Here is a 14,434-nt window from a genome sequence, read left to right as displayed (position 1 = left end):
TATGAATTATAAAATATGAATATATTAATTTCATTTATTCATTGTAATAATTTTATTTAACAGTATTTACCTCCAGCGCGCATTATATTCATCACATATCACATGAAACCTACTAGATAATTTGGTTTCTTCAATATTTTTTATCAATGTATTAGATAATATGTTAAATAAACATATAGTAAAGTTTCATTCAAAATTTCCGTATTTTGATAGCAATTTCCGTCGTTTCCGTCGAATTTTTGTCGAAATTTAAAAATCTTCGAAATTTCCGTCAAAATTTCCATCGAAATTTCCATCGAAATTTTCTCGAAACCCGAAATTTTATTCCTTGTTACCAACATAAAGAAATTTTTCACATTCACCGAATAAAAACCTAAAAGTTAGTACCTTCTGCAATATGTCTTCTCTTCTCCAAGCCAAAGTAACTTCAATTCCGACACAGCCATCCGCGACTAGAGTGGAGGTTATTTTCTGAAACCCAACGCTTTTATAACCAGTAATATTTGAGATGGAAGTCAGAAAATTAAACAACCATGGTTGATATTCTAGAACAGAGTATGGGCTTGCATGTGCTTAGAATGATAGCTTTGGCTCTTGAATGGAACATTGATGGCTTTGTTTATCCTTGAATTTTGAGGTTTTTTGGTTTGTCAATCTGCATATGAATAAAAATTTTCAAAAACTTAAGATATAAATTAGGGAATTGGGGTATGAGTTTATAATTTCAACTTCTGCAAACTTATAATTTATTCATTCTATCATCGATCAAACTTATTTTATTCTTTGTTTTTATTTGTCTTTTGGAATTTCTTTTCACCAAATATTAATGGTTTCTCTCTTAATTAATTAATATTTTAAGCGTAAATTAGCTAAATTTACTTTTGTGGAGCAGAATGAAGTTGTTAAGCTAATGATATTATTCATTAGGTGTTATATATCAATATTTCAGTAAGCTAGCTCAGGTATGCGTGTAAATGAAGTACTCGATCTATATATTGTGTCTAAAGTCTAAACATTACACACTATCTTTTATTTTGAGAAAGTACACAAAATCTTGTATATATGATAATGTTTTCCTACCATATATATGACATGTTACGTTGTTAATTAGATTGTTAATATGAACTATATATTTAATAAAATAAAAATTGCCTAAATTAACGGTCTAACAAACACTATTCCTTAAAAAAAAACTTCATAAATATTATATATATTTATAAATCTATAAATCCGAGATGTGTTATTATATGAAGAAATTAAACTTGGGATTTCATTAAAAGTCATAATTGAATTGATACACGACAAGTTCCAATTCCTTTGTTTAGTATTATTAACTAAAAATTCTTAAATTTTTGCGTGCGGAAAATTGTGGAATTTGAAAGGCTAATTACAATTTTAAATTGCTCCTAAATAGGTGTCATTTTCAAAATTCTAAAATACAACATACTTACGTACCACTACCATCACCACCACCATCGTCATTACCAACACCACTGCCACTACCTCCACACCAAAACCGCCATGACCACCCTCAATGACATCACATATATGATATTACCACCACCCTTGTTGCCACCAGCAACACCACCACCCTTATTGTCGTCGCCGCCACCACCACACTTTTGTCACCATCGCTATCATTGCAACCATCACCACCCGCACTACCTTCATACCACTGTTACCATTATCATAATCTCCACTTCCATTGTTGTTGTCAGTACCACCACCATCCTATCTCTACCACAATCACTACCATCTGTATTAATTTTAAATTTTATTGTGCAAAATAAATTAGCCAAACAACAATCTTTTTAAACTAAATAACTTTATATTTTATTTTTAAAATTCTGTCAAATACTGGACCCGGAGCCAAATATTGGACCCGGGATCCGAAATGGTGACCCGGTGGAACAACATCTTCTACCTGATCTGCATCGTGGGCCTCTTCCTGGACCCGCTCTACTTCTTCCTCCCGACCATCAACGGAGCCGCCTGCATGGAGATCAACATCAGCCTCAGCATCTTCGTCACCTTCTTCCGTACCGTCGTCGACTTCTTCTACATTTTCAACATCGCCATCAAGTTTGGGATCGCTTTCATTGCCCTGGGCTCTCGCAAATTCGCCCGCAAACACCTCGTTAAGGATCCCTGGGCCATCGCCATTCACTATCTCAAAAAAGACTTCTCCATTGACCTCGCCGCCTCTCTACCCCTTCCCCAGGTCCATTTTCATTCTTTCCACGAATTCATTTTCAAAATGAATTAATCTTTTCTCTATTTGCCTTCACAATTATTGCTGTGTTTTATTAATTGAGGGGGGGGGGGGGTGCGACGGGCCAGGGGGAAGAGAGGTTGGGGTTAGGTGGGAGGGGGGTGCGACGGGCCAGGGGGGTTGGGTTTAGAGGGGAGGGGCGGTGGCCTGGGTGGGGAAAGGGTGGGGGAGGAAGGGGAGGGAGAGTGCTAGGTGGGGGTTGGCTTTTTTTTTTTTTTTTCAATTTTATATAATTTTAATGGTTTTTTATTTTATTTTTTTATTAATTTTGGTTTAGTGGCTATTTTTAAATGTTAAATTAATATTTAATGGTGGGGTCTGCGTGTGCCACGTCAGCGCCACGTAGGCATTTAACGGTCTTCCTAACGGTCAGACTAACGGAGGTATTCAATTGACAAAAAACATAAGTTGATGTACCCTAATGAAAGTTTTTAAATCAGAGGTACCCAACTGATAAATGATGTATAGTTGAGGTATATATATGTAATTAACCCTAAAAAATTAGAAGACACAAAAGGGAAAAATTTTATGTACAAATGTACGAACATGTATATAGCATAATAAAACATTTTTAACTCTTTAATTTTGACCCGTTCACTTTTATATACTAAAATATAAATTTGTAAACTATGAGTGATATCTATATGTATTTATAGATGTCCATAAAATAGACAAAATTTCCAAAAATGAGACACATTGTGTCATTGTGTGGTAGGGATAAAAAGAAAAAAAAAAAAGGATAGTAAGGACAAAGTATGTAGAAGGATATTTGTGCCTAATATAATTGGAAAATTTCATTAAATAGCCCTTTTTAAAACAATAATATCTTTTCTAACTCTTCCCCCCCCCCCCCCCCAATCTTTATTTTTTATGACTCTTTGGCCACTTTTCGGACAAAAATACCCCTTTAGTTGCCACATGGTTGACATGTCGACACTCTGTTGACTAAAAAATTAATTTTTAAAAAATGTAAAAAAGGTAAAAAATGATGAATATGATGAATTAGCTGTAGCACCATCTAAAGTGGTTGTAGCACCATGTGTCGACCATCATTTGTTGACAATTTGTCAACCATTTGTCGTCGATGATCAAATTTCAGATCTGAAACAACAAAACCATGTCGAAATTTTATGGAATAATATATCCAAATAGGAGTTTGTTAAACTCATATCTAAAAATGAAAAAATTGACAGACTAATCTGAAATTATTAAGGACCCGTTTGGTAATGTTTTGCGATGTTTTCTGTTTTACAAAATCAAAATCTTTCCTAATATGCGTTTGGTGGGGCGTCTTTGGAAAACACGGAATATTATTTTTCGGATACGAAATTAAAACACAGCATAAAAACTGAGAACGACTTTTATATGTTCTCCATGTTTTTGAAGAATACTGAGACACCTTTTGCAAAACAGGAGATTTCAGTACTCATACAGTTTCTTCTATCTTTTGCTTTCTTCTAACTCTTGAGCATGATAAATTTGTTAGCTTTGACAATATACCTTGCTGCTAAATTGCCCAATCTTAGAATTCTTCAAAACTACTAATTTAGATCTTCAAAATAACTTGAATGGAAAGTGCATCTGCAACATGGAATTGCTTCCTGATGGTCTTACAAGTTTATCTCAAAGAAGCAACCATGGAAGTTGCAGTTAAAAACTTTTGGGAGGAGGAGGCGAAAGTTGACATGCTCTCTCAATTTGTGGATTTTTTTTTTTTTTTTTTTGTTGTACGTCTAATTTGTTGAATTACCAACCAATGGAGGCAAAAAGGAGAACAATGAAACAAAGAAGAAGGTTGAGGAATCTACAAGCATCCTTTTCAGTTTTTCTTTTGTTATGGTTCTTTAGGATTTTTATATATTTTTTAAAAATGAGTGGGTTTAGGATTAATATAATTTAATATAGAATCTTTCAATGATGGTTATTTATTTTAAATCCTTTTTTGGAATAATTTAATATTAGTTTGAATTTATTTTCGACATTTTCAAGTTTGGTAACTAGACACGTTTTCAGTATTTCTTTTCTCATAAAACTGTTCTCAAATAAGTAACTAGCTAGACACATTCTTAATTGAATCTTAAAAATATTTCAATTTATCATTTTCATTTTATAAAATCGTTTTCTGAAAACAATTATACAAAACGTTACCAGACAGGCCTTGTCGACTATGTGCCGATCATTTATCAGATCTAAAACAACAAACTCAGATCAGAACAACAAACCCAATGCCACCATATGAGAAAAACAAACCCAATGCCCAGATCGGAACAACAATCTTCCCTTTTTTTACATAGACCACATAAAGTCTATAATTAAAAAATTTTGGATGTGCCATCGAAATAGGTATTGACTTTAATTTGCCGGCGAAGTCATTGCCATGCCCTCCCAAGTACACCTTCACGAATGACGACAACCCTCCAAACCCATCATCACGTGCTTGTCTTTGTCTCTAGAACAAGAGGATTTGCAAAGCTAGCTAGGTTTGGCTAGCTAATTAACAAACCCAACAAATTAAGAGAAACCCGAGAGGGAGCGTTGGGTGAGAGAGAGAGTTCGGGGCCAGAGAGAGAGTTTATATTTCAGATCTGGAACGACATCAAAGAAGACCTAGAAGACCAAGAAAAACCCGAGAGGGAGAGTTGGGTGAGAGAGAGAGAGAGAGAGAGAGAGAGAGAGAGAGAGAGAGAGAGTTCGGGGAGAGATCGAGAGAGTTTATATTTCAGATTTGGAACATCAAAGAAGAAGAAGAGGATTTGATGTGGGTGAGAGAGAGAAGAGCATTTTTGTCCGAAAATAGGCCAAAAAGCTATAAAAGATAAAGATGAGAGAGAAGGGCTAGAAAAGATATTGTTGTATTAAAAAAGGCTATTTAATATAATTTCCCAATATAATTCAAGCAAAGCTACAACTTTAGTTAGATGGTTCATGGAAGGCCCTAAAAATCGTACCCTTAGATGGGTAACAACACTAATTATCAAGCTGTTCTTATGTGTTGAAGCTGCCGGAAATGCTTCTGGGCTGCTGCATTATTTCTTGGAGAAGAAGCAACAACATTTTCCTCATAACCTTTCTTCATGTTCTCTCCAGAAATTGGAGTCACCTCTGAGAGAGACGAAGAAAATAGGTGAATAAGAGTACCCACTACACAACCCAGAAGGGGAAGAGAGGAGCATAAAATTGCAGCCTCTCTGATATTCATAGCTTATATGGTTTCTGAAGTTTTGGTTACTTGGAGTCGGACTGAACAATAGCTTTGGTATTTTGGGTATACTTATAATGGTGAGTGGGGTGGACTTAGTGTCCTTTCAAGACCATTTAAGCGTAGCAACCAAGTCGGGAAAAGTCTCTGGTTGCAGAATGTCAAGCCACTCAAATTGACCCTCACAAAGAAAAATTGCAATAATAGAGAATCAAAATTCAAAAGTGACCCCCAAGTAATACGAAGTTTCAATTGATAACGACATGGTGACCTTCCATATGTTTGTCTGCCTTATCCAGATGTCACTTTAGTGAATATTGAAATCAAAATGATGTGTACTAAAATATTGAAAGGCCAAATTGTTTATATCAAATGTGTCTGACTGCTGACTAATTAGTATACAGCTTCTAGCCTGACCGTCACTGATCAAGTCTACATCAAGAATTTTACCTGCATCTTCTGATAATATACAGCAACCACTTGAAAATTCAAGTTTCTCTGCTGCTGTTTTGATAAGCTCTTCAATGGTGGGAGGTAGCCATAACACAATTCAGAATCGTATTATTGAAGAGCTAGCTAGCTTCTGAATAAAAGTAAACTACTTAATAAGAAATCCTAAATTCTGGAGTCCGATCACAGCATATATAAATTATCAAAGCCAAAAGTACTAGATTATAATCCCAAACTGTGACTAATTAAAAACAAAAAATTAAGAACTAATTAATGTTAAATAGGACTGACTAGCTAATTAAACTCCCCAGATATTGTTGAAACCAACAACATGAACTCCTCAAGGCATCCTGTTATGGATCAGATGCTCGTTGACATTATCGAACGGATGATCCTCCGTTTGATGATCAGGTGGAGCAAGTGCTTGAGGCGAAATGCTCGGCAACACCGGATACTGCATGTACGGCGATGGCAGGGGCTGCATGAGCCTTGCAGCGGCATAGTGGCTCATGGAGGAACCAGGGATATTGAACATCAGCATGTTCTCCATCGTCGTGGTTGTTGTCGAAGCTCGAATCATCAAATGATCATTGAAGGTTGGATACCCCATTAATGGAGGAGGAGGAGTAGCATTGTTGTACTGAGGATTACTGCTGGAAGCCCCTGCACTCATGAATTGAAGGCTATAGTTGTAGTTGTAGTTGCAGTTTGAATTACTAGCACTCATCATCGGAGTCAAATTGGAGTCCAATTGCACCGTTTGATCCGACTGCTGGTGATGATCAAATGACGAGAAGGGAAAGGACCCCATATTTATCAAAGAGCTATAAGACTTCACGTCCTCATCCTCATCCTGCACATAAGTATAGTTATTACAAGGCTTCAATTCACTTGCTTCGGCATGATGATCATGATTGACACCTAGCAACAGTTTCGATGTCGAATCGGGCACGAAATTATAATCATTACAAGGCCTGAATTCGCTCGCTTCACCATAGTTATGATTGCCACCACCTAGCAATAGTTTGGATGCTGAATTTTGCACCACAAGGCCCTCCTCATCATCAGCATCAGCATCAGATCCTTTCCTCAAATCAAAATACATCTTCTTCTCAGATTCAATCTTAGCATCCAAGCCATGCAGCAGTGACTCAAGTTGATCTCCTGTCAAACTGTCGATGCCTTCATCCCACGTCGGGTACTTGGCCTCGTACATCTCCCGGCGTGCCCTGGCAATGTCGGCGACAGCCTTGTTCATTCGATCCTCCAATAGGTCGGACAGTTGGACAGTTTTCTTAGGCGGCCTGTGCATGGTGCTGACCTTGTACTTGTCGATAATGCGGTTGACCTCGTCCGGGTTTTCGGGCCAGGTGTGGAGCTCCATGGGGCGATCTGACTGTTCTGGGCCACAGATGATCATGCACACGTCTGTGTCGCAGAGAGTGGAGAGCTCGTAAGCCTTCTTCATCATGCCCTTCCTTCTCTTCTGAAACGTTGTTCTGCGAGTTTTCTCGTTCGGAATCAGCTCCATGTTCAGCCTTCCACGACCCATCTAAATAAGAAAAATGAGAATATATATATATATATATATATATATTCTTTTATGACAATATGAGATTATTACAAAGAATATAACATGTTATGTATAAAAAAACAAGACCAAAGAAAAAAACAATTGTATCATTTTCTTAAATAGCCTCAATTTTTTAAAAACCAAATAAGAAAAAAAATTAAAAAAACCGTACCTTTGTCATGACCATCTTCTTCTTGAGATGAAGTACATTCGCACACCAATTAATTTTTGAAAAGAAATTCGTAGAACCAATACAAAAGAAGGTATATATTTCCAATATCTTATATATATATTATTTACAAAACCATTTAATACTAAGAAAAATTGAAAGAACTACGATCACATGTATGTGCATTTCTTCTTTTTATCGATCTCTCAATATATAATAAGAAAGACAGATATAAAGAATATATATACTCAAATGATCACTCAAAATAATTGTAGCAAGGAAGGAATTAGAAATCTAAACTGAGAAAACTAAGCAAAGAACATGCTATATATATATATCTTTGAATTAATGAAACAAGAAGAATTGGTTTAGCAAGATAAATTCAGGCACACGTGAAAATTAAAGAATGAAGAAGGTAAACAAAATAATAAATAAATATCTTACAAATACAAATTAAATAAAGAAAGAAACCAGATCTCAGAAACACAGTCCAAGGGGAACAAAATGTTAAATGAACCAGAAAAAAAAAAAAAAAAAAAAGTGATTAAACCCTTAAAAAAAACCACCCAAGAAAAAATGTCAAAAGCTACAACCGACACTATACCTAATAAAAACATAAAGCAATAAAATAAAAATAAAAAAATAAATTAAACAACAATATTAATTTCACATCCATTCTTACAGACATCTCTTAGAACAATAACATTTCATATGCATCCTCACAAGTAATCAAAGAATAATACTACTTTACAATAAAATTAATGGCGATCTATAAGAACAATAATAATAAAAATAATAAAAGGGTTTAATATTTTGCTCCCACATGGCCAGGAAACCCATTTAAAGAGAGATTTAGAATATAGATGTGCAAACACAGATATGCAGGAGCCATATATAGGCCATGAAATTAAAGAAACAACCATATATGCATCATGCATGAATGAATGAAGTAAAGAGAATTAGAGAGGGTAGTAATTGAACAAAGGTACGTACCTTAGTTAATTACTTCAATGGCTTCTAACAACTTTTGCCGTTTCGAAAAGAAGATGGGGATGATCTTATACTAGAGTAATTCATTCCTTTACCTATAGCTTTATAGAAGAGGATTCGGGTTTGCCATTTATTGCAGAATCTCCACAATCTCATTGTTTAAGAGCTCAATCATATTTCCTGATTCTTCTGGATAAGCTAAATAAACTTAATTGACTCTAATTTACATTATTACATACCATATATAAATTAATATCAAATCCGAATCAATTAGCCATTATAACAATTCCATTAGTCTGTTTTTTTTTTTTTTTTTTCTAGTAGTATTCCTTCTTGTACATTTAATCTGAATATTGAGCACTCTCTTGTACATGTTCTGAAGCCGTTTGGCTCACTTATTTTCTCCATGAATTAACTTGGCCAACCACTTAATTTCCTTTCCTATTATTATGTTTTGTGACAATCTCAGTGCAACTTACATGGCTGCTAATCATGTTTTCCATGCTAGAACATGTCACATTGAATTTGACTATCACTTTATATATATCAGAGAACGTGTGGCCTTGGGAATCAAGCATATTATTTCTACATATGTTGGATAGAACTTTAATTGTATTCAAGTTAATTGATCAATCTTTAAAAGAAACACACAAAAAAATTGAAGTTATGGAATGTGCATATATGCTTCTTTGTATATATGATATGTATATAATAGACCTAGTAGTAGTTGTATACTCATATATATATTATAACAAAATTAGAAGCTCTTATGTCAATTAATTGACATTTATTAGTGTACATGCATGTCATCATTTTTAATTTTTTTGAATATGATAAATAAAATAAATGATTTTAAAATTTATTTTACAACCCTTAATGATAAATAAACCCACATAAAAGGTTGCAATGACAAATATGTCCACTTTTTTACAACTAATTAAGCCCACTTTATAACAAGTTCTGTATTTTTTGTGCCGAGCGCTAGGTGTTTTTTTCTTCTTTAAAACTAGATAGATTGCCACTGTTAAACAGTAGCAATTATTACCACTGTCAAATAGTGGCAATTAGTAACAATCATTATTACGATATAACGCGGATGAATGTGATTCCATAAGCTCCAATTTTCTGTTTTATGTTGTTTTCATTAGTTTTTGACATGTTTTTGTAAGAAAAAACATAAGATATAGCCATAAATATTATTTTCAAACAATTTCAAATAACTACTGTTGCACAGTGGCAATTGTGGAGCACTCGGTGAACAATATCGAGCGCTCGATACTGTTCACCGAGTACTCGGTGGGTTCCGTGTCGCTTGCATTTCAATAAAGTGAACCGGGCTAGGAGCACATTGTAGCGCGTGGACTGGATTATCAACCTTATTTTTCAACTGGACTTAAAAAATTTAACCCTATTAAATATATGTTACTTATCTCCTATGAATGAATTTGAATAATTGTTCGGATAAAATATGGGTAAGGAATTTACATGGGTATATTATTTTTGGTTGACTTTTAACTCGGTTCCATAGGGTATAAAATGGCTTCTCGAGAGTGCATGTTAGGTTTTGATTTTGGAATTTTGGGCCCAAAATTTTAAAAACCAAATATAAAGCCAACAAACTAGGTGTCAAGCCACTTCGATCAATAAAATTAGTGAACACGAAAATTTTGTTGGGTACATTTTCAAATGACAATTAACTTGGGTGAAATTAGAGTATGATTAAATTCAAGAAATTGCCTACGCATTAGATAGATTGCAATCCGGGTAGTGAGATAATTTTCATTTATTAATTGGAAAATATAAACATGAATTTCTATATAATTAGATTTGTGTGTAACAAATTTTAAAGAAGGGACTGCAATCAAAAATTAGAAACACACAAATACTTAATTAGTCTAAGATTAAAGATGATGAGGCATTAGATCCAAAAATCCCCTAATTTCAATTTGGTCATCGTATATATGTGGTCATGTACTTAGTACTTTTAGTGGAAATCAGTGCCAAGGCCCAACCTTATAATGAGTTTTTAGTTTTTTACGGCACCGGGGCAACCGTGTCACCTTACATGGAAAGAGCAACGTCGAGAAAAAACCCCGCGAAACTGGTTTTCTATGTTCCACTCCTTTATTTCTGCCATTATTCTCCTCTGCGTCATTAATAGTACTCTGTACATTTTGTTCTGTGAGAAAAGAGAACAAAATAAATCACTTGTGTTAACGTACAAACCCTAGCATTCAAACCTATAATCTATCACGTCTCCACCTGTCCAAGTGTCATATGAGGTAAAGTTCATTGGCAACAAAATAAATCAGTTTAATTGTTTTAGTTAAATATCTAAAATTTATAGTTTCAGCTAATACATGATTGGCCCTCATGGTTTCAGCTAATGAATCAGTAAATGAGCATTAATTTCGAACCCTCACAAATTAATGAGCGTTCCAAAGCCTGTTAAAAATTTCTCAATTTTAGTTTATGATGTGGATTTGCCATACTTTTGTGTCAACTTGAAATTTGGTGGTTTTTGTAGTGAAAAAACAACAAATAAAAAGCAACTTGTATCTTGTTTCATATAGAATGCAATGCGTGTAGCCTAATAAAAATAAATAAATAAAAAATGAAATTTTTTTTAATAATAATTCATGAAACGCATATAAAAAAAAAAGCTATCTCACTGGTTTGTGTGGCCTCATATAGCTCAAGTGCAAAGGTCTCGAAGAGATTGTAGAATGCAATGTTAATGATGACTAGGCCTAAAAGAAGAAAAATCTTTGCGGATTTCATGTCCAGGATTGAATGGGGCACACGGTGGCTCTCTCTATATATAGAAACCGAGAGAGAGAGAGAGAGAGAGAGAGAGAGAGAGAGAGAGAGAGAGAGAGAGAGAGAGAGAGAGAGAGTCCAAAAGTTGTCTTTGGTTTTGCTTAATAGGTTATTTCCACAAATTTTAATTATATTTCTTAGAAGAGAGCCTTTTGGTAATCTTAGAAGATTGTTGACAAATATTTAATTCTGATCAATCCAATCAAAATTTTTTTTTTCTTTTGGGTGAAAATCCAATCAATCTTTTGAGATATCAATAAATTTGAATTGTGGCCTTTTTCAATATTAATTTATTAACCCATCAAAGCATTGAAATACCCAAGGGACGGTGTAATGGACTAAGCAAAATGCATAAAACGAGCCACAAAATTATAAAGGTGAAACAAAAAAGATGGTATAAACTTAGTGTTCTTAAGCAAAGGAGATTACTTGTAGAGCCGATATTTGAAAAAAAAAAAAAAACTAATAATTATCCATATAAGCCTGACAATTTCCAAAATACTCAAAAAGATTATGAATCAATTTCATTAATTTAATGACAAAACTTTGGTACTTTCTCAGTTTAGGTTTTTAGATTTAAGGGTCTCCAAAAGATTAAATTTTAATATAAATTGATAACAATTCATAAAGAGTGCTGTTATTTGCATACTTTTTTTTTTTTGCACACTCCACTTAAAAAAAAAAAAATCAAAGGGAAAAGACCAAACACACCCCTTCATTTACACACCCCCTCCCTGCCCCTCTTTCTCTCTCCCTGAAACCAGCCCGACAGCCCCTCCTCCCCCTCCTCTTTCTCTCTCCTTCTCCTTTTCCTCTCTCCATTTCTCTGTCTCCTTCCCTCTTCGCTGCACCACCCATCTCTTCCCTCTCTCTCTCTCTCTCTCTCTCTCTCTCTCTCTCTCTCTCTCTCTCTCTCTCTTTCTCTCTCATATCTCCCTTCTCTCTTCCCTCCTTTTCTTTATTGTTGCAGCTGGTTCGGTAGACAAACACAGAACGAAACTAACTGTTTCGCCAGATGACTGTCGAACGAACCCACCAATTTTGACAGATGGCTTCCGAATGAACTCACCAATTTCGACGGGTGACTGCCGAACGGCCTACAAAGCACATCCTCTTGGTTGGCACGGTGGCATGGTGTGCTAGTTGGGCCGAGCTGGACAGGCACGAGCTCATTTGCGTCAGCGGCGTGGTCAACTGCTGGGGCTTCTTGGTTGCACTAGGGGAGGGTGGTGCTACGGGGAGGAGAGAGAGGATGAGAAGGTACATGGAAGAGGAGAGAGAGAAGGAGAGGAGAGTGGTGTGAGGAGAATGGTACGAGGAGGGTGGTGTTGCACGCCATTTAGAGAAGAGAGGAGAGAGAGAGAGAGAGAGAGAGAGAGAGAGAGAGAGAGAGAGAGAGAGAGAGGGAAATGAGAGTGGTGCTGTGTGGTACCGAGAGGTGGTGTTGTGCTGCATGCATAGAAGAGGAGAGAGAGGAGAAGGTTGGGGAAGTGTGTGGGTGTGTGTTGATAGAGAAAGGGAGATAGGGAAGGAGAGAGAGGGGGAAAGAGAAAGATGGGGTGTGTGGGTGCGTAATGAAATGGGGGTATTTTGGTAATGGTTTGGGTGTGTGTTGAGAGATTTTGAATTTGAGGTGAGTGTGCGGGGTACGGTGTGTAGGAGAAAAAAAGAGAAAAAAGGTGAGCAAAAAGAAAAAAAGAGTACTTGTGCAAATAACAGCACTCATTCATAAACTAATTTTAGGACATTGGCTACATATACACGCCATCATCCAACTTTTGACTATTTTGCATGTCAGCCTTTTTTTTATTCATTGAGTGGTTATATTCCCACCCCATTGTCTTATTTTCTCACCCACCTTACTTTTACACCCCTCATTAAATTTGAAAAAAAAATATAAAACACTCTTAACACCCCTCATTATTCCTATAATACCCTTTGATATACCAACTTAAACACTAACTCGATCAATAAACACTTTTCCCACCAGTCTTAATTTGATTATGTGTTAACTAATTAATTAATAGATAGTATTAATTCTGGAACAAATAGTAGCAGTAGGATTGATATGCGATATTCTCTATTATAGCTATAAGGAAGAAGACAATGATCGGAAATGATCATATGGTATCGTCTCGGTTCCAGAATTAATACTCATTATTAATTGGTGGATGAATTTAGCATTAAAGATGGATGCAATTCTATAACCACCATTAATTGCATTATGGGTGGATGAATTTAGCAATACAAATGGATGCAATTCAACTCTTGGTTCCAGGAAATCTTTCAATTGGAGATGATCCATGAATGAAAACTCTCTCCATTCACCGGTCTCAAGAGAAAGCAACTCCTCCCGTAATTTGAATAAATCATTCACCTAGCTATTCTCTTAATTTCATGGTCGTTTTACCCAAGAGTTGAACTCACGTGGTTGTCCTACTCAAAAAAGAAAAAAAAAAAAAGTTGAAAGCATCTCACAAAAAGAATTGTTTTGCTTACCTTTTCACTAGGTGAATTCTCTCTGACGTCAATTTGATTGTCCATCACCCGAAAATAGTATAATCAAAAGAATAATGATATGAGAAAAGAAGAGAAAAAGATTTTAGGGTTTATGGAGTTTAGGTTGTTATAAGGAGGTGGGTGAGTAGGGAGGGGTGGGTAGAGTGGTGTAATCAAAAGAATAATGATATGAGAAAAGAAGAGAAAAAGATTTTAGGATTTATGGAGTTTAGGTTGTTGTAAGGAGGTGGGTGAGTAGGGAGGGGTGAGTAGAGTAGATCTTTTTTTTCTTTTTTGGTCAAGGGGTGAGTAGAGTAGATCTTTTTTTTCTTTTTTGGTCAAGTTCTTAGAGGTCATTTTACAAAAGGATAAATTTGTCATTATTTTTTTCATTAAAATATGGTGGGAAAATAAGACAAGGGAGTAGGCATATAACCATTTTTTTTATTGAAAGATATAAGT

Source organism: Dryas octopetala, chromosome 4 (genome assembly GCF_963921425.1).
Source record: "Dryas octopetala chromosome 4, drDryOcto1.1, whole genome shotgun sequence".
Lineage (NCBI taxonomy): Eukaryota > Viridiplantae > Streptophyta > Magnoliopsida > Rosales > Rosaceae > Dryas > Dryas octopetala.
Note: the sequence above shows the minus strand (reverse complement) of the source record.